The 20,156-nt window shown below is 36.1% G+C and overlaps 1 protein-coding gene across 1 annotated transcript in view; it reads right to left on the bottom strand.

Annotated features, from left to right (window-relative positions):
• Positions 1–20,156, bottom strand: part of GPC6 (glypican 6) — a 962,025-nt gene that overhangs the window by 408,812 nt on the left and 533,057 nt on the right. The window lies entirely within an intron of this gene.

Raw genomic sequence — 20,156 nt, 5'->3', positions numbered from 1 at the left:
TGTATTTGGGGAAATAGAGAGGTGATCTTCTATAACAAAACACACTGCTGCCTACTCAGATACCTGACTGGGATGTGTTGGGGGTGGGATTCAAGCAAATGATACAGCTCAGTTGGTCAAACCAACTCTGGAGGAATTGCTCAAGTCAGTAACTAAGGGCTCAATTTGCAAAATTTTTGGTGTGTATTTCATCTATGACTGTGCACCATATCAAAATCATTCTTCTCTACTAATAGTAGGGCCATAGGAGCCCATGAGTGGATAAAACCCATCTTGTATAGTTTGAGGATATAGCAGCAGGGAGGAGATTGTGCTCAAAGTTATGAGATCAGTGATTTATTTTCCCTACCCTTTCACTCTCTCCCTAGAGGATCTGAAGTCTTCAGTGAAACATGCCTGAGGGTGTGAGAGATTACTTACAGTCCTTTCCCTCATGAGGCTAGATAAAATGAGCAAAGTAGAAAAAAAATCTGTAACTCATATTTTTAAAGGAAGAGAGTAAGTTGGATTATATGGGTCCAAACCCTAACTCTGACATTTACTAGCTGTGTGATTTTGGGAAATTTACTTAAACTTCTTATGCTTCAGTTTCCTCATTTGTAAAATAGGGATAAAACTTATACCTGGGTCATTGGGTTATTGTGAGGATTGAATGAGTTAATATTTAGAGCAGTGCCTGCTCATAAAAAGGATTGTGGCAGTGTCTGGTTGAGCCCTAAGATGTGGTAAATCAGGTGGGTTAGCACAGAGTAAAAGAGTCCAGGGATAACTTATCCCTTGAAGGAATCCAAAGGTAAAAGTATTTATTTCTACATATCATATCATATAATGAATTAACCCAATAGTTTATTTACTGTTACTATTTACATAATGAATACTTTATTTACTATTTACTAGTACAGATCATAGAATAAACCAGCTCAATAGTTATTTCCTAGTGCAATAACACTGAAGACACACAATTCTCTTCTGCTGCCTTGATACCTGCTGCCTTGAAGACCAGATATCTTGTCCTTTATTTACAGCCTGCCTAAAAACAGGTTTAGATCACAGGCCAACTTTGGGATGCCATATTGATAGACATTTCTCTAAAGGAAATATAATAATTTACAAAATGATTTTAAAATAACCTCCTGTCCACAGGTGCTTTTATCTAGACTCAAGATGAATCTCCTTGAAAAGAACAAAGTGGCAGAAGGGTTTTCTGTAACCATTTTCAAATGAGAAAAATTTCCAAAGAAGGCTGTGGCTGCAGAACATGTGCTTGGAAAGGAAGTCAATGAAATGTAGATCAAAAGAAGAGGGTGCCTGGCCATTTGTTGAAAACAAATATACCCGGTTGGACACAGATATATTTTTGCCCTTTACATCATTTGAAAAATGTGGCTCTTCTGGCTTTTATTCCATTTAGTGGAGAGTGTGTACTGAATAAATACTTGTTGCTTGATTAATTGATGGTGTGATCCCAATCTAGGATTGGGGCAGAAGTGGAAACAGCAGGGTGTGCTTTCACATACTAATCCTCAAATATTCAACAATTCTGTTTTGGAGAAAATCCGTCCTGACTTTTGGCCGAGAGAAACAAGTACTGATGGTTGTTATTTAATATGGATTTCTGCAGTAACATAGTCTAAAGTTCACTAGTTTTAACTTTGACATGACTACCATCACTATTTTGTCAGCAATAAGGAAGAAAAAGAGTCACATTTGGATTCAGACAACCAGGATTCTCAATCTCAATCTTTTTAGTAGGTAATCCATTGGGAGAAAAGATGATAATTATATATCCTCACGTTGCTTGCAGAATTGTCATAAGGGACTGATGACTGCGTGCTGCTTGAAAGAAGCCAACCTGGTTACCACAGAGAAAGTGAAAGGGACAGGAAAGGTGGTTACTGTGTCACTTCAAGGAGGCCAACCTTTGGGGGAGGTGGATGATGAGACCTAAAGAGCTAAGAGATGTCGGGCTATACACTTGCTTTATTGACATAATTTTCATCTCTATTTACCATCCAGGATGAGACAGGGTGGATAGGAGTCGTAAGCTGTAGTTAGCTGAAAAGAAGTAATACAGCCAAAAAGGTGAACAAATCCACTGGGGTAGATAGAGGTAGGAAAGACAGACATATGGAGAAGAAAAGAAAGAAAAGAGAAAACAACTTAATTAGTACTGACTTCTCTACCAGGATAAAGGTGGGTAAAATGAAGACATAAAGTAAAACCATTAAAGCAGTTTTTATTAAGAGATGTCTGTTAAATTCTTTTAAGGTAAGCTTTATTGTCAGAGGCTGCCTCTTAAACATACAACTGTTGCCTTTCTAGAAATAGTACTGTGAGGACTCTGACTGTTAATTAAACTGGGATGAATCCAAAGAGCATAAAATTGGAAGAACAACATCCCCCACTATCTCAACATCACTGTCAACAGCAATCTCACTTGTACAGGAGATGCTCATATAACCGTCATCTGCTCACAAAAGCAGTGTAGTGTTGCCGAGAAATGTGATTTTGTGTTAAGGCAGAAAAACAGTAACTCCGAACCTTCTACCAAGTGTTTGTATTATCATCAATAAGTAGATGACTCTTTTTCACGTAGGTGAGCTCTTGGGCATTCTCTTGGTTGCACAAGGCAAACCTTGTTGTTTGTTGAATGTGTGGAATTGATACCAGTCTGCATAATAATGAATATTGAATCCTGCTGTCCTTGAGGATGGTAATCTATGTAGATTATAATGCATTTGGGGAAAAGTTTTCTTCCTTAATGTAGATCTAGAATGTATTACTGCTGCAAATTAACATTTGTGCCTGGCAGGTATGTGTGTGTTTGTGTGCAGTGCTTCACTCAAGAGTTACCCACCAAATAACCAACTTTCTTCTACATTTCACACTGGCCAGAAGATATCAAAAGGTGTGGTGATGGAAATAATAAAAAGATAATAAAGAGAAGGGAGGGTATAAAAAGAAGTGTGCCCCACCACTGACCATCCCTTGGTGAATGGCATAGAAGAGGCCCAGGCTCCTGTTAAAGAGGAAAATAGTGCAGGACTTTCAGGCAGAGAACTGCAAAAAGTGGGCAGAGGTCACCAGTGTAGTGAAGGGACAGCTAACGTTAAGTCGTAGAGTAGCTGTCATGTGGACTACTCAAGAGCTTAAGTGTGACAAATCTCCTTTTTCCCCACTATTCTGGAAGATGATGGAGGTTGAAGGAGACAGCCTTTGGTTATAGACATCTGTAGAGTTACTAAAGCCGGAGTAAGTGAAGAGTTGAGAGCTTCATATCAGTTTACATCTTGAATTTACTTGAGAGACTGGAGGACAAAGACCAAAATAAATGAAAGACCTTTGCCAAGTAGGAATGAGAGTCCCCGAGGAGGTTCCCATGCAGGCCCAGGACAGGCAAACAACTGTTACATAGGACGACCTGAGACATGCTTCCTCTGTGTACTTCATGAATTAAACTCAGCATCAAGAAAGATGTTTTAGTCGAGGAAAAAAGATCACAATACTAACACCTGTAAAAAGAGAGCATGCAAAATCTGGGAAAAGAAAGAAACACTCTGTATGTAGGAGAATATTTAAGGAAAAAAGTTTATATATATGTATATATACTTCTAACATATATAATATTTTTTTTTCAGGTTATATAACCATATATAGCAGGTAAATAGTAGGTTCTAAAAACATACCACTTCTCAGTATATACCCAAGGGAAATGAAATCAATATATCAAAAAGTCACCTGCATTCCTATGTTCATTGCAGCACTATTCATAGTAGCCAAGAGATGGAATAAACCTAAATGCCCATCAATGGATGAATGGGTAAAAAAATCCCGTGGTATATATGCACCAGCAAATCTTGCTCAGCTTGTAAAAAAAAAAAAAAAGATATCCTATCACTTGCAACAACATGGATGGAACTGGAAACCATCATGTTAAGTAAATTGGTGTTGGGCTGCAACCGCTCCACCTGCTATAGCAATTGCTAGGGTGAAAGGAGGCCACACGAAATGGCGGCTGTTTAAGTTCCCCACCTGCATGGTCCACACAAGATGGCACCTAGAGGAAGCAAAGGGGGAGTGTCACTTTTAGTTCTGCAAAAATTTTTATTGGTAGTTGCGCTTTTCCCGCTTGTGATCAGTGCATAATCAGTAGGCTAAGCATAGGAAAGTAAGGTGCATGCACATGTGACCTTTCCAGCGATTGGCTCTCAGTGTGGAAATCCCCACTTGCTTAGATATAAATACAAGTGCTTAAAAGACAATAAACAGAACTGCTTGATGGAACCCCCGCCACGTCTGAGTGTTCCTTTGTGGGCTGAATAGGCGGGCGGTGCACTCACCCACCTTCAGGGATCCTTCTTTGGCTTACGTGGCAGAGGGCAACTTATCTGGTCCTGCCTGGGGGGGGATAGGGAGTCTGCCGGGGATCACTTGGTGGCCACGGCCAGGGAAATCCGGAGCCCGGGCCTGGCTGACCGAGAGAGCACCCTGACAAATTGGCACAAAAAGACAAATACTGCATGATATCACTCATTCATGGAATAATAATAATAATAATAAAAGTGGTTCTCATAGAAGTAGAGAGTAGAATGTAGAATAATGGTTACCGCAGGCCAGGAAGGAGGAAGAATGGCAGACTAATGGGTACAAAACTGTGCTATCTACCCTGAGTGAATCACTGTGCAGTATATGCATGTATTGAAACAACACATATTACCCCACAATATGTACAAGTAAATGTTAAAATAAAAAAAAAAATGAGTATGCCAAAAGAAGCTAACTATAAAAGGCCATATACAAATGTTCTGGAACTAGAAAGTGGTGATGATAGTCCAACATTGTGAATGCACTAAATGTCATTGAATGTACACTTTAAAATGGTGACTTTTATGTTATGTGTATTTTACCACAATTAAAAATAACCATATGTACAGTATCAGGTCTTTTTTTTTTTAATAGAAAAGAAAGTCTGGATATTATACAAGTGGAATTTGACAATACAGAACGTGGCTCTATCTAAAGTTTCTGGGTATGTATGTGGGGTGGGTGGTAACAGTTATGAGCTGGGCTTTTAGAAGATGATTTTTAGTCATTTTCTTTGGTAATACATTATGGTCTGGCCAGGGTGATATGTATGGTTCCTTCTATTTATCTCTAAAATTTTATGACTTTATGATTTGATATATCAGTGCAAACTTCCCAGAAGCAGATTCTAAGAAGGGAGTCAAAAAAACGAAGTCAGGCTGAAGGGCCAGAAAAAAAAAAAAAAATCTATCAAGATGCATTTAGAATGTTGCATGGCAATTCAAAAGAAAAATTGTAGATGATAAATTGATAGATCTCAAATGTTGTAAGAAAAGTCACATGAAAAAACACAAAGTTCTTTGGTAGAAAAAGATCTGATGGAACAAACACAGAAGTGAACTATTCTAAAAAAGGAGAAACAGGACTTATTTAAGAAGAGATAGCTCTTTTTAAGATAGGAGAAAAGGAAGACACCAAGATCCAGGACAACAAAGAAGAAAAATGGAAGAAACAGAATTAATATTCCAGTAAAGATGGACTGAAAGCCCTGGTTACAGGGGAAAGAAGAAAGCAACCATTCAGGAGATGAAGATGACAACAGGAAGGTCAAAAGAGGAAACAGAAAAGAGCATTCAAAGAGTTTAAAAGCTAAATACAATCTTAGAGTGAGAACATTCAATAGAAGTAGAAAAATAATCACAGTGGCAGATGGGTTTTATGGAAACACAGAAGAAAAGGTGAAGACACGAGCAAAAGTTTTGAAAACCAAAGACCTTGGGGAAGACTTGGAACAGACAGAGTCCGGGCAACAGCATGAACGGAGAGTCTGGGAAAAGGAGTGATCTGAGGACATGTGGGGGTGGGAAAGACGGGAGGGCGAAGAGAAACAGCTGCTTAAGAAAAATGTGGAAAGTTCGGGAATTCTATAGAAAGGTTAAAACTGAACAATGGAGAAGTTTTTTAATGGAACAGTTTCAAGGACAATTATATATATATACACACACACACACACACACACACACACACACACAGAGAGAGAGAGAGAGAGAGAAGTAGGGATGTGAGCTAATGCTGGGGTCAGAGACTAATGATAGAAGAAAGAATTCCTAATAATATACAGCATAAAATTCTTCTTGGCAACTGTGTCAGGTATTATTGTTCTTATTTTGTGCATAAGAGAATTAAAACTCAAGAGGTTCTGTACGGTTGTCACAATTCTAGAGTCCTAAGTAGTAAACTCAGGATTTTAATTTAGTTCTAATTAACAATAATGTTTATTCAATTCTTCCCCACATAATAGATTTCCTAAAGATTCATTTACGAGATTTTTGGTTAATTTTGATTATCAACTTGGAAGTGAGTGTAAAAGCCCACTTTAAAATTTAATTTTAATACTGTTACCTGATCCCAATAAGTTCTGTTTTCTGGATCTGCTTGATTGTCAAAATTTCTTCTCTAACTTCCTCCCTTCACGTGTTTCAGCCAGTGACACTGTGACTGTGTGAGTATCTCACATGTTCCCAGAAGCTCGTGAACATAGAATATAATGCCCTATGAGAAAATGAAGCTATGATAGCTGAAATGGGACTATTAATTCTGTATTTACTGCATATTCTAATACACTGTGTAGGTTGTTTTAAGAGCTGAGCCACTGACTAGCACGTTGTTTGTGTGGAGCAATGTATTTCTGAACTCCAAGGCAATTGACTCAGAAGCAAACATCTAAAACACAATCCATTTATTTTATGTTGAAGATTGCCTATAAAACATATTCACCATTTTCTCCCTTGTTTCTAATTATCTCAAGTAACCTTCATGGCTATTGATTTCTCTTCTGAAATTTGTCTTAGGAAAAAATTTCAAGATTTTATTTACATCTATTTTCACTGCTGCTATAAATTCTCTTCAAGAGATCACTACCTAATATTAATCACCTGACTTCCTTCATTCCATCTTCACTCTGAATCTCTGAAAAAAGTATTATAATCCTTACTGTACAGATGAAAACACTGAGGCTCAGAGGGGTTGGCAACTTATCTAACGTCATACTGCTTGTACATGATAGAAGTTAACATCAAACCCCTCTCTGACTCCAAAACCATTACTGTGTATCAGCAAAACAGAAAGAAAAGAATAAATAAAATGTCTAAGGTTAGATATTTCTCATTCACTTGTATGTTCATTCATTTATTCATTCACTCATCAGTCATTCAGCATTCATTCATTCATTCATTCAAGAAAGACACTGGGAAAACAAAGCAGAAAAATGACGTTAACCTAGAACTAGGAAGATGGTGGGAAATGGAGTTAGGACACAGTCCTGGCCCTAGAGGACTCCAGAGGCTAATGGGAATGAAAGACTTAAAATCAAATGACAATAATTAATCTTGCTTGGTAGGTTGAACATATTAAGTTGACCTAGGAGGGTTGAGGAAGGCACCATGCAGGAAGTAACATGTCACCTTTTGCTGGAGATGAGCAGAGTTTATCAGCAAGATAAGAAACTGATAGGAGTGGGAAGGAGAGAACATACGTATTCTTACTGCCTAAGTAATTTTCCTGAGAAATATAAGTTACATTTAAAATTTTACTTGAATTTACCTGGTTTGTAAAACAAGATAAAATATTATTGGTGCAATTATCTGTTACTAATTGAAAGGATATTATGGCCTTCTCAAACTCACCCTCTGCTCCTTCAGATCACCAAGTTGGGCAAGTTTTTCTAAAGAGGGGAGGAGCCCAGTGCACTGTCTGCCAGGGTGGGATGTAGAACTCTCCCCAGTAACCACTGAGGGCAAACATTTGTTTTGAGAACTTGTAGTTTTTCCTCTATGAATGTGCAGTTCTTAAGACCTTTGACAATAAAAAATTGCCCTGGCCTTAGAATAGTTTCTGGATATACAACTACCTCTATCAAGTGCAAGAGAAGGTCACAGATGGATCCATGAAAAAGCCAGAATCATGAAAATGTGGATGTTTGCAGATGAATCAAAGTGAACAGATAGGGACCCTCTGCTGTCATCACTTAACGTACTAGGAGACAATGAGTCAGATTAAGCTCTTGTGACCATTCAGGACAAATGGGATCAGCATAAATTTATCATAATTTAACATCATAATTTTTAGTAATTTTGAGGTCTACCCATCTAAATATATCAATCACAAGTAGTTGCAAAATGATTAAAAAGTCATAAATGCATGACTATAACTAGAAATAACACATAGGTTAAAAAAAACATAGCATATTCTTTTAGCTTTTATACTTGCTTATTATTTTAGTGTAACAGAATAATAGGCACCCTATTCCCTCAGTTATACATAAATATCTCTAGTTAATACAGTAAATCCTTGGTACTCACAGAGCAAACATTTTCAGGATTTCCCATTTGTTGTTGTTGTTCCTCAATTTTTATCAAAATTTAGACTTTCACAAAAAATTATTTTTATTTAATATTTTATTGTGGTAAAATATACATAACATAAAATTTTCCACTTTATTTTTAAGCACACCATTCAGTGTCATTAAGTACATTCACAGTGCTGTGCCACCATCACCACTATGTATTTCCAGAAATTTTTCATCAATCTATACAGAAAACATTATACCCATTAAAAAGTAACACTTCATTCCACCCCACAGCCCCCCCAGCATCTTGGAACCTCTATTATACTTTCTTAGACATTTCTATTTTGCAGAACCCAACTCAAATTCATCAAGCTATAAGATTGGTATGAGACGGCAGGTGACTAATAACTGAGTCAGGTTAATGTTGACCACGCCCATTTTGGTTTAGCTTTGTTGACCCATACTCAGATATAATATATACACTAATTTTGGGATCCTTGAAAATCTAAGATTTTATGCCACTTGAGTATTAAATCTCTATTCATTTGGTTATGTCTTATTAGGCTATCAACTGTAATTAAACACACATGCACACAACAACTCAAAAACCTACTGACTCCTTCAAGGAAAAATGTTATTGCCTGAATCAGGCAAAGCAGAACATGAGTCGATAACTAGAAATTGCTTCAGTTTCTAAATTGTAGGTTATCAGCAATAAGAAGGTTTCTCAGAATATTATTGAGATCTCCCATTGATTAAGAAAACAAACATCTTTTGAAATGAAAAAAAAAATTAAAGATTAATTTGGCTGTTAAATTTGAGCCAGAGAGAAGACCTTGCCTATGGGAAACAAACAAGTTTCCCGAAGTTGGGAGAAGAGATAAGTACCCAATCAATAACAAATGTTAGTTTAAAATGACAGGGGAAAGCCTTGTCATTTCCTCAGCTAAGTTTTATATTTCAACTCCCTGTTTTGGAAATATCAGAACATATGGGGATTTAAAAAAAAATTGGAATGAAGGGGGATTAAAGGAAAAACAATTTTATCTGTCAAAGATCACTACAAAGCAAACAAAAAGCAGGCAAACCAAAGCTACTGTAAAGGGCATATTCATCAATAATCCTGGCTGTGTTTTAAAGGCACACAGATACCACAAAAACATCTCCATCATCACATAAATATAATTTTAGTGTTTATCTGAGTTGAGGATGACATTTATTGCCTCACACACTCCCTCTTAAAGCATCGTGTTTACTTACCTAGCAGTGTTTTTCAGAGTGTTTGCATTTAGAAAAGAAAACCTCCTGCATCTTTGCTATACCGTAAATAAATTATGCATTAAATCATATTTTTGCTATGAACCATATTTTGTACCAGGGACAACATTTTTAAACCCACACCCAACATTGGGTATACCTATTAATAATTTAAGAAAAAAATTGCTTGGACACCACTATCTACAGTTCATGAATTTGTAGTGAAACATGATTAAATGAATCCACAGCAAGGAGTCAAGCTATTGAACAGGCATACATTCCCCAAGATGGCCTATAAGAATAATTGGATCTTCTAAAAGAAAACATTTGTTAAGCAAATCAATCAAATCAATCTAGCTTGACACAACTGGTTGTCATTCCTGCATAAAATGAAATTTATACTACATGAATATGTATTTGAATTGGAGAAAATATGATAAGAATATAGTTATTCAACAGGAGCTCTTTTAATACATAGTTGACAGTTAAATTTTTATTTTGGTAAAGAGTGAAGTCTGTTGTTACCACTCCAAGACAAAGTTAATTCTGGACCAGTTAAGATTATGTAACTGATGACTAACTTTATTGTTTCTTAATTTAAATTTGCTTGAAATATGTTCTTATTATCAGAAGAGTTTCTTACAAGTTACAACACAGGATACAATAATCCTCCCAAATAATGAGGGTCGTTTAGTTAAGTATGCTACTCAGATTGAAACACAATAAAGAAAATTGAAAAGTGAGGCACAGCCACAGGAGCATCTGCCCTTCTATCACTGAGCTTTATGTGCTCGGACTAGATTTGCTGCCCAAACAAAGACATTCTTTTAAGAGCCAGCTAATTCGCAAAAGAATTTTAGCAAGGTTTTCACACCCTACAGAAATAATAAAGCCAAGGACTGTAAGAGAAACTTCTATTCTGGTGGTAAAAAAAGGAAAGTGTAAAAGAGGAACAAAAGAGAAACCACTTTTGCATGGAGGACTCAACCTTGATGTTAAGCAATGTTAATTCACATACATGTCTCTGACTGTATTTACAGGTATGTGTATTTCCTCTTGTATAGACTTTTACATATCATGGTAACTTTGGAAAACTAGGTATCATTCATTTCAGTTGCCCAAACTTTTACTTTTAGGCTAGCATTTTGTGTTCGTGGTGGTAAATTTAAAAATCGCATTTATATATCCATCAACTGCTTTCCATATTAAACGCTGTGTTCATCTTATTAGGTTTTTATAATTATGGGACTATTTCAGAAGTCAATGAAACATCACCATTAATCTATTCTTTTTCTATGGATGGTTTGTTCTACTTCATTTTATCATAAATTTTTCATGAATTTATGTGAGTGTTCTAATTGAGGGACTGATTCTTTAGTTTGGAAGAATGTGTCACTATCTCACCTTTGAAAATCTTTTGAAATCTACATGTGAAGACTCCACATCAAGCAGCCAGCTAGGCCTCCAGCATGCTTCTTACTGCTTGCACATCTAGGAAAAACTAGTCCCCCTTTGTGCAGTCAAAGCATATCTCTTGAAGGCCAAAACTTATAAGATTCACTGAAGAACTCCAAGTTCTCATGCAAGAAACAAACTGAACTTTGTTATTATTAATAACTTTGTTATTAATACTTTGAAATATTATTATATTTTCAATTATCAAAATTGAAAAGCTCAAATTTGAAGGTCATAAAAGCTTCCTTAGAGTCAAGTTCAAGGTCAGAAATTTTTATTGAGTGCTAATTTAAGACATGGTCCTTTCATTCCTGGCAATATTGTGACCAGATAGCTTAAAACCTTCCCATGACAAAACACTTAGAAGTGCTAGATGAGATTTTAAAAACACTCTTTTAAATGCATAATAAGCTGGAGAGAAAGTAAGGAACACCTCAGAGACCAAAATCCAAGATGAAACTAAAAGTCAGCACTTAAGCAGGTACTCTAGCTGCCCAGAGGAGTGGGTGGACCGGGGGTTGGTGATTTTTGAGAGTAGTCCAGTATTCAAGAGCTCTGGGTTTTAATGGCCTCTGTAGGAAAGAGATGAGGTTCAGCCTGCGTAACGTGGAACAAAAGCCCAAACTCAAATGCTCAAAACCCAGAAGACCGAGGTATTAAGTATTTTGTTTATTGATATAAACTCTGTGTGTCTTTACACCAGTGATCTGCTAGCAACTGATAAATTTTCACAAATTTTGTAAGCTAGTTGTTAAATAGAGCCATTATTAAAAATCATGTAAATTTGCAATTAAATGAATCATACGAAAAATAAAGGTAATAAACCCAAAACTCATTAGTTCTTAATTATTTATTACATTTTACTCTTCCCTATGTTTTTAAGGTTGTTTATGTCAATTTTATCTCTATAATGGAAATATTATGTAATGGTTTTCTTCTGCACATTGGCCATGATAGGAACGTTATACTATGGAAATTGATGAATGCTATAGGGCTTCATTTTTTGTTTTGTTGATTGTCTAGACTTTAAAAAGTGCTAAAAATTTTATTAATATTGCAGATTAAACTTAAAAATGTGGTGTGTCTATAGTTATTATATTGTGAGAAACAAAAAAGAAATTGAGTGTTTTGAAATCTCTTATCTGATTTAGTAGTCACTCACATCATTGATGTACAAATGAAATTCCAACATACATTCATCTTTGTTGTTACTCTTTACCAAAAACAAAAATACCAACCAACAGTCAGGTTGCAATACATTCATTTTTCAGTTGCAACCATCAGCAGGCTACAGATACAAGAGATCAGCAAAAATCAATGAAAGTGAAAGACTAAATATCAAAATTGACAATGGGCAGGCACTACATGAGAACAGCTTTCTAATCCACAACCTCTGCAAAAACCAGTCCAGGAAGCCAAACTACAACCTCTGTAGCAATCAGCCAAGAACAGTCAGAACTTGGTGAATGTATTTCAGCTTTCCTATTTTTTGTCCCCCTCTTCCAACTCAGGATGGACCAGAGAAAGCCAAATATGCTCTCCTAACTAATCATCTAAGATGCTCCACTTCTAGTTAGGCTACTTTCAGCTTCCCTTTGCCAACAACCTCCAATCAGAGTAACCCTGCACCTTCTCTTTTATGTTTCCTCACTGTAAAGCTTTTCCCACTGCCTTGACGACCTTTGAATCTCTACCAAGTGTAAGTGACAGTGGCTGTCTCCCTTGCCATAGCAAGCTCTGAGTAAATAGGCATTGCTTGTTCTCAGTTGGGGATCTTCTTTTATATCCACAAAAGCATTCTGTGAGAATCAATTGACTATTTGAAACTGAAAATAAGGAGTATGTTATATTATATTGTTATTTGTAACAGATGCACTATACATCTTTTGGATCAGTAAAAGTTATAATAAGCCCATGTCTGGACATACATGCACACTTTGTTTTTCAAAAAGCTGGTTCGTAAACATTTATCAGCATATCACTGGAATTACACTCTGTGAAATATGGATTAGGAAAATAAAAATCAAACCGCTGGCACAGGGAAGGCATCATGGACTCTTGAGTAGGAAAAATAACAAACAAACCAGACTACCCGGAAAATTTTAATCTTGGGTGTACTCTCATCTGAGTTTGAGATGCAAATTTGTGCATTTATGATCTAAGCTGCTCCCAGGAAACTTCCCTCCCCCAAAACATAGACATGACATAACACACACACACACACACACACACACACACACACACATACACACACACACACACTCAATAGATTAACATAAAAAGGGTCCTGGGCAATAACAAGTTTGAGGAGTCTGGTGGAACTCAAAACAAATCTTTTCTGCAGGAACATACACAAATTCAATACACCTACTATTCCATGGGTAAAGTCCTGCTGAAGGTGTACACGCAATCAAAATTGCAGACAATTTTCCATACCCATGAGTAAATAAGCAGTAAACAGCACGATTCATCACTCTAAGAACTGTGAATTACAACAAATAAATCTCTTGGTATATCAGAACATGGAAAGCATAATATTTATAAGAACTCCCTACAGATAGAGTATAAATGGGGTTGGATTTTTTTTTTCTTTTCTAATTGTCCAGTGGCTATAAAATAAGCAAAATAAAACCTAGGTATTTTATGTTTAAGTTAGGTTTTTCTTCAAATTAACAAGGTGCTAGAAGAAATTGGAATTTGTTGCAGCTTATAAAGACTTGCTGCAATTAGTCTTTTGGACAAAGGCATTTCACCCAATAATCTGCCACTGTGCCTCCTGGCTATTTATGGAGAATCACTTAGCGCCAGCAAGTACTTCACAGAATCCCCAGAGGGAGGTGCTTTATGATGGGAGAGCTCACTTGTGGGATCTGTGACTGATCTTGTCATTTCAGGAAATAATAACACATCATTCATAAAAACATTTTAATCAAACCTCAGTATTGCAACAGGGACAGCGTTTATTAATGTAGAAGAAATCAGAGCCTTACCTCCTTCCGTACTTGTCCTTAGCTATTCTCCCTAACTCGCCCTCAAATATGTTAGTACCCGCCCATTTCTTGGGGATTTTTTATTGTAGGAGAATAGAACAGAACGTTAAGAAACACGGCTAGAGAGACGGGGGAGAGTGAAGAAATTTTGAAAAGGATTTTGGAGCTTGGGCAAGTAGGCATCTTTAGACTGGGTTCCCTGGATGCAGACTCTGAGGCACAGCCTTGTATGCAAGAGGTTTACTGGGGAGTAAGAAACTGAATAAACAAGACTGGGTGGAGGGCAGAGTTGAGATGGAATGTGGTTGCAGTGGAGGCCTCAGTCAATGCCATGAGGAGTTCTGACACTGAGATGCATGTGATCCTACTTAATGAACTTATGCAGCAGGGTGGAGGTGAGATGAAGGATATGAATTTCCTGTTCTCTCACCATTGTGTTGGTTTTGAGTGTCTCTTCTTGTATAGTCATCTCACTGGCTTAAGCCAGTTGTCCAGTAATTTGATTTTGACACTAAGCAGTTCTTACCTTATTTACTATCTTCAGGCCTATGCCCCTCAAAAGATGGGATTCAGTGTAGAACATACAATACATAGAATTAGGTAGCAATTGAGAGATAATGCATTATTCACTCGTGCAACAATTATCTAATGATTGTTCTTGACTTAAGTTGCTTACAATCTGTTGGATGAATGGGGAAACCCATTGACTGTCTATGCAGTCAAGTGCTGTTGGTGCAGTCAAAAAGCCTGCAGCAGGGCCTTATGGTAGTACTATAAAGGCAGAGGTCAGATCCATCTTATAAAGGTCATATGTTTTAGTTGAGTTGTGAAAGAGGGGTAGAGATTTGTGTTCCCTGGGCAAAAGGAATGGGGTAAAGCAATCCAGACAGAAGAAGCAGAATGAACAAAAGGAAAAAAAATCTGAGCATTGCAACATGGCTTTCCATTAGGATCAAAATCTCGTTGTATCACTGTACTGCTAATGTCATGTAAAATTTGTCAAGTGCTTGGAATATACTATTAGTGCAGTTGACAGCATCTAGATCGCCAAAGTTCTCCACCTCCTAAAACTCACACCATTGTGAAATCTCTTCCCTTGGGTGTGAGCTATTCCTAGTGACTTGCTTGTAATGAACAGAATATGGCAAAAGTGATGGGACGTCACTTCTGTGATTAGATTACAAAGAGGCTATGGCTTCTCTCTTGCACACTTGTGCTGTGGGATGACAGCTGACATGTTCTGAACTGCCCTGTGCAGAAGCCTATATTACAAGAAACTACAGGAGGCCTCCAGCCCATAGCAAGTGGGGACCCGAAACCCTCAGTACAACAGCCCATGTGAGTTGGAAGCAGATCCTACCACACTCAGTCCTTCAGATGAGACACTGACCCAGATGACATCTTGATTGCAGTCTTGTGAGATACCCTGAGGCAGAGGCACACAGCTAAGTTTCACTTGGATTTCTGACTCACAGAAACTTTGAGACTACAAATGTGTGTTGTTTTAAGCTGCTACATTTTGGAGCAATTTGCTATGCAGCAATAGATTACTAATTCAGTTAGCATACCCCCCTTTGTGGTAAAATGCTTTCTTCTGTCATTAATTAGGGTAGTAGCTTAGGTTTGCATTTAGACAAGGTTTCTCTTATGTAGTAAAAATTGCATGCCAGCTCAGACTTAGGAATTCTCTTTAATGCTCAAATACCTTCCCTATATATGGCTGGACCAGCCCAGATGGCTTTGTATAAGAGACTTCTATACACCAGGTACCTCTAAAGAAAGACTCTACTAATAACAAGTTAGAACTGATACTACCATCATTTTTCTCCATACCAAGGTTCTGTATATTTTTAAAGACCAATTATAAACATATTTTTTAAAGTTCTGTATACTAGCCAACCTAAGGATATATATCCTTTTCTAGGATAGGGCCTTGGAGACCAGAGACAATGTCCTATAAAACAGTGTATATTTAAGTGTCTATTTTGATGAATGTGCTATTTCCTGGATGGTCTTATTAGTTCTGGAAGGACTGGCATATTATCTCTCTCTAAGGACAGTCAAAGGAGCTGCACAAGAATGTGCCTTGGTTCGTTCATGTGAAAGAAGTTGATATTTTGACTGCTTCACAAATCACTTGCCTATTCCATGTTTTATACAGGTTTTGAAAATAAAAACAAAACCCACTGTGGATGAGACTGTCAAAATGTATTGGGAGCAGTGTGACTGGACTGCCACTGTCAACATTTCAAACAATTGGCTTGTTCACTTATCACAGGAGACAATTCACATCCCTCTGATAAATTTATATGGTGGGCCAGTGGATTTGAAAACCCAACAAGGTTTGGAGTTATAAGGGATGTTAGAGATCACCTAATACAATCAGTCCCCTGCACCTGACCCACCATTTTTGAAAGAAGAAAACAAGTCTGCTGCATCTACAACCTGGTGTTTTTCATAATACAACACTCAGTTTCCATCTACTCATTATAATCACTATAAAATTTAGAAGTCTTAATATCTATTTCATGTTGCTGTTCAAAGGTTTTCTATTATTGAGTATAATGGAAGTTTTCTATGGCCTGTTTTAGATGTTCAGTGGCTTCGTTGTATCAAGTAGGCCAGACATTTGTGTTCCAGCATATCTTTTAGGGCCCGTTGACCATGTCTTAGGATCGAGTTTTATGAGTAGGTAGGACATGAAATTGTTAATTTAACGCAATACCAATTATGTGTCAAAAACTCTTTGATTTTTACTTTTTAGTTTGGAAAATCTCAAACACCCAGAGAAAAAGGGAGGACACGTTTCCATCATTTGGTTTCAACAATTATTAATACAAAGCCATTCGTGTTTGCCTATTCTCTACCCCTTCCACCATGATCAATTATTTTAAATCAAATCTCAGACATTTTTTGATTTCATCCATAAATGTTTCAGTATGTATTGATAAGAGATAAAAACTCTTTTTTAAAAAGTAACCACAACACTCTAATTACATCTAAAAATTAAAACAAATCCCCAATATTCTCAGTGGTTAGTCTTTAATTGTCTCATAAGTGTACTTGACAGTTTATTTGCTCAAATCAAGATACAAACAAGGTTCACAAATGCCATTTGGCTAGTGTATCTATTAGGTCTCTTTAAATGTATAACAGTTCCTTCACTCACTCCAGTTATATTTCTTATAACTGGTATTTAGATATGGAGGCATCATTCATTTGGGATGTGATTGATTATGCCTGATAACCCTTCCTTCCACCCACCCATCCATCCATCCATCCAGATTAGACCTAGCACCTCCTCTGTAGAGGTTATAGAAGTTTTCTCTGTTACAAAACCTAAAAATTCTAGAGAAGGTGGGGAAAGACAAGTTAATATTCTTAATTCTCATTTTTTTTAAAGTAATGGACTCTATTAAATTAAAACAGATGCATTTAAAAAGGAATAAAGACAGGAAATTACTAATTGCTAAGGAGAATTTTTAAGTCCAATGGGGACATAAGAAAAGTATGTGCAAATAATGTAAAGTCACAAATAAGTATCAAAACAGAGGTTGAAATAAATGGTTTGGAAACTCAGTAAGAATGAAAGATTTCTCTTCTTTCCATTATTTTGCACAATAAGTTATGCATATTTTTCTTAATCTATGTTTGAAAAGTAAAATTGAAGTTAACATCCACAATAAATACAGTTGTGCCATTTATTTATATGAGCTCTGGTAAGTTATTTTTTGCCTCTGTGCCTCAATTTCCCCATCTGAAAAATGGAGAAAGTGTTTATATTTAGCTTCTAGTTTTTGTGAACATTAAATGAGGTAATGTATATAATGCACTTAGCTGTATATATTTGCTCATTAATAGTCTTTTTTTTTTAAAAAAAAAAGCGTGTTCGGTGCCCCTAAAATTTTGTTGATCTTGTTTTTTTATGGGTCATCTGTCACTTCAGCTGATGTGAACTAAAGATAAAGGATAGAGAAAACATAGCTGTAAGCCTTTCTCTGAATAAATAAGGCATTTTCCCCCATGTAAATGCAAATGATTAAGATATGATGTGAGCTGTCAAAATTCTGGTTTTACATTAAACAATTTTACAATTTTTTCCTTATCCTGAATCTACTTACATATTGGGCAAGCCAATACTTTTCTCAAGATATTAAAGAAGAATTTCTCTCTTTTGAAAATATAACCTATTCAGGCATGCCCAATACACAGAGAATCTAATGTTTTCAGACATGCTCAACAGCTCCTTCATTTTTAATTGCAACTCAGAGCTCTACAGCAAGATGCATTTTCATAAGGCCTAATGTTTCACCCTTTCCTACAAAAAAATTCTGTTCCAGTTTTTTAAATATGTGAGTTGAATGATTCTAGTTTAGAATGTATCACCTTCATAACCTCCCAAAGTTCTTATAACATCTAGGAGGATTTTCTTTGTCATTCAATTTTCTGATGCTTTTCTAAATTTCTCTTTTTATTTGTGTCTGAAAAATTTTGTCCATTGAAATTTCATATTCTGTACACCATTTTTCAGCTACACCATTTAATATACCTAATTTTATTCTTAAGACAATGAATTATTAGAATAACATGGTAGAGTCTCTAAAGCCTTAAGAATATATGAACATTAAATTTATGAGACAGCCAGCTGCGGCACATCAATCTTAATTCTACAAATTAAGAAAGAATCATTGGAGTTCAAATTAAACTGAAATGAAACTAGCTGAATTTAAGTAATATTTTAGGCTTTAATGCTTAAGTACATTATTTATGAACTAGAATTTCATAATGTTTAAAAATGAATCCATTTATGAATTCAGCATCAAATTAAGCTTGCTTCTGTTCCAGAGTTTTGTCTGATTATTATCATGGAAAATTGGCTATACTTGCTATTAATTTTTTAAAAGACATTTATGATATCATATATATATGATATTTATATTTATATTTAAATATATATATATATATTTAGAATAAACTTGCATTCCAAGAAAACCATCTTACAGGGTTGGTTCCATAATTAAGATCATAAGCTTTTTTTTTTTAATTCAAACTACTTGAGGGTATTATTAATTTTTTTAATACAAGGCAATTCTGTATTTAAAACGTAAAAGTGATTCATTGGAAAGCATTCAATATTGACTTCTGGATGTATTTGTCAGTTGCTCTTTCTTAGAAATTGTACTAAAAGATAATGTTATTTTATATAAAGAATAAAGACTTCTCAGCTTTTCAAAGTATTATATATAGGTGAAAATTCCTGCTCTAGATGAATTTTTTAAGGCTATCATTTCTGACTGCAGATAAACATAGAGCTAATTCAGAGGTGTCTCAGTTATACTCCAAAAGACATTCCTCCATGTGTCTAATGGTATGTCTGATTTGAAAACTGACAAAAGTTCTTTGCCACTACACAGATGACTATACCTGTTTAAATGCTGTTCTTGAATAACACTTGGCTATCTCTTGAAATTTCTGTTTCAACCTAGGCTACTAATTTGATTCTAGGATATTTTTGAGGATAATTAAAAAATAAATAAATATGTAAACATGTACAGCAGTTTGACATCTAGGTTTTAGCAAAGTCACTGTCCCTTGGAACTTACAACAGGAAAGAAATCACTGCGACAGAAAACATATGCAACAGCACAATGTGAAGCTGTCACATCAATTGTGTCAGTCTCTGTCTGCCCAAGGCAAACACCTTACTTTCCCCCTGCGTCTCTGTAAGCTTTGTCTACCTCCTTCTCATCCATTCTTCCTATTGATTTCTGGACCTGACAAATAGCACTGATTTTGAATACAATTAAGAGGCATTTTGCCCACTTAATAACTGCAAAATATCTGGTGGGTTTCTAAATTTATGACATTGCAAGAAGTAGCAGGCCATGACATACTTCTAAGTCATACATATTGCACTTCAAGCATTGTCCTGTGACCATAACAATCATAACTATGGTGTTATTCAATCACTGAAGATGACTTATGCATCTGAAAACCCACCCATGGCTAAGAAATGAGATTTCTGGGTAGGTTTCCCTACTAAATTTTATCTTTAATACATTGGGATAAGTAAATAAACCATT

The sequence above is a fragment of the Galeopterus variegatus genome, unplaced genomic scaffold (assembly GCF_000696425.1).
Source record: "Galeopterus variegatus unplaced genomic scaffold, G_variegatus-3.0.2 Scaffold42, whole genome shotgun sequence".
Classification (NCBI taxonomy): domain Eukaryota; kingdom Metazoa; phylum Chordata; class Mammalia; order Dermoptera; family Cynocephalidae; genus Galeopterus; species Galeopterus variegatus.
Note: the sequence above shows the minus strand (reverse complement) of the source record. Positions and strands in the feature narration are given on the sequence as shown.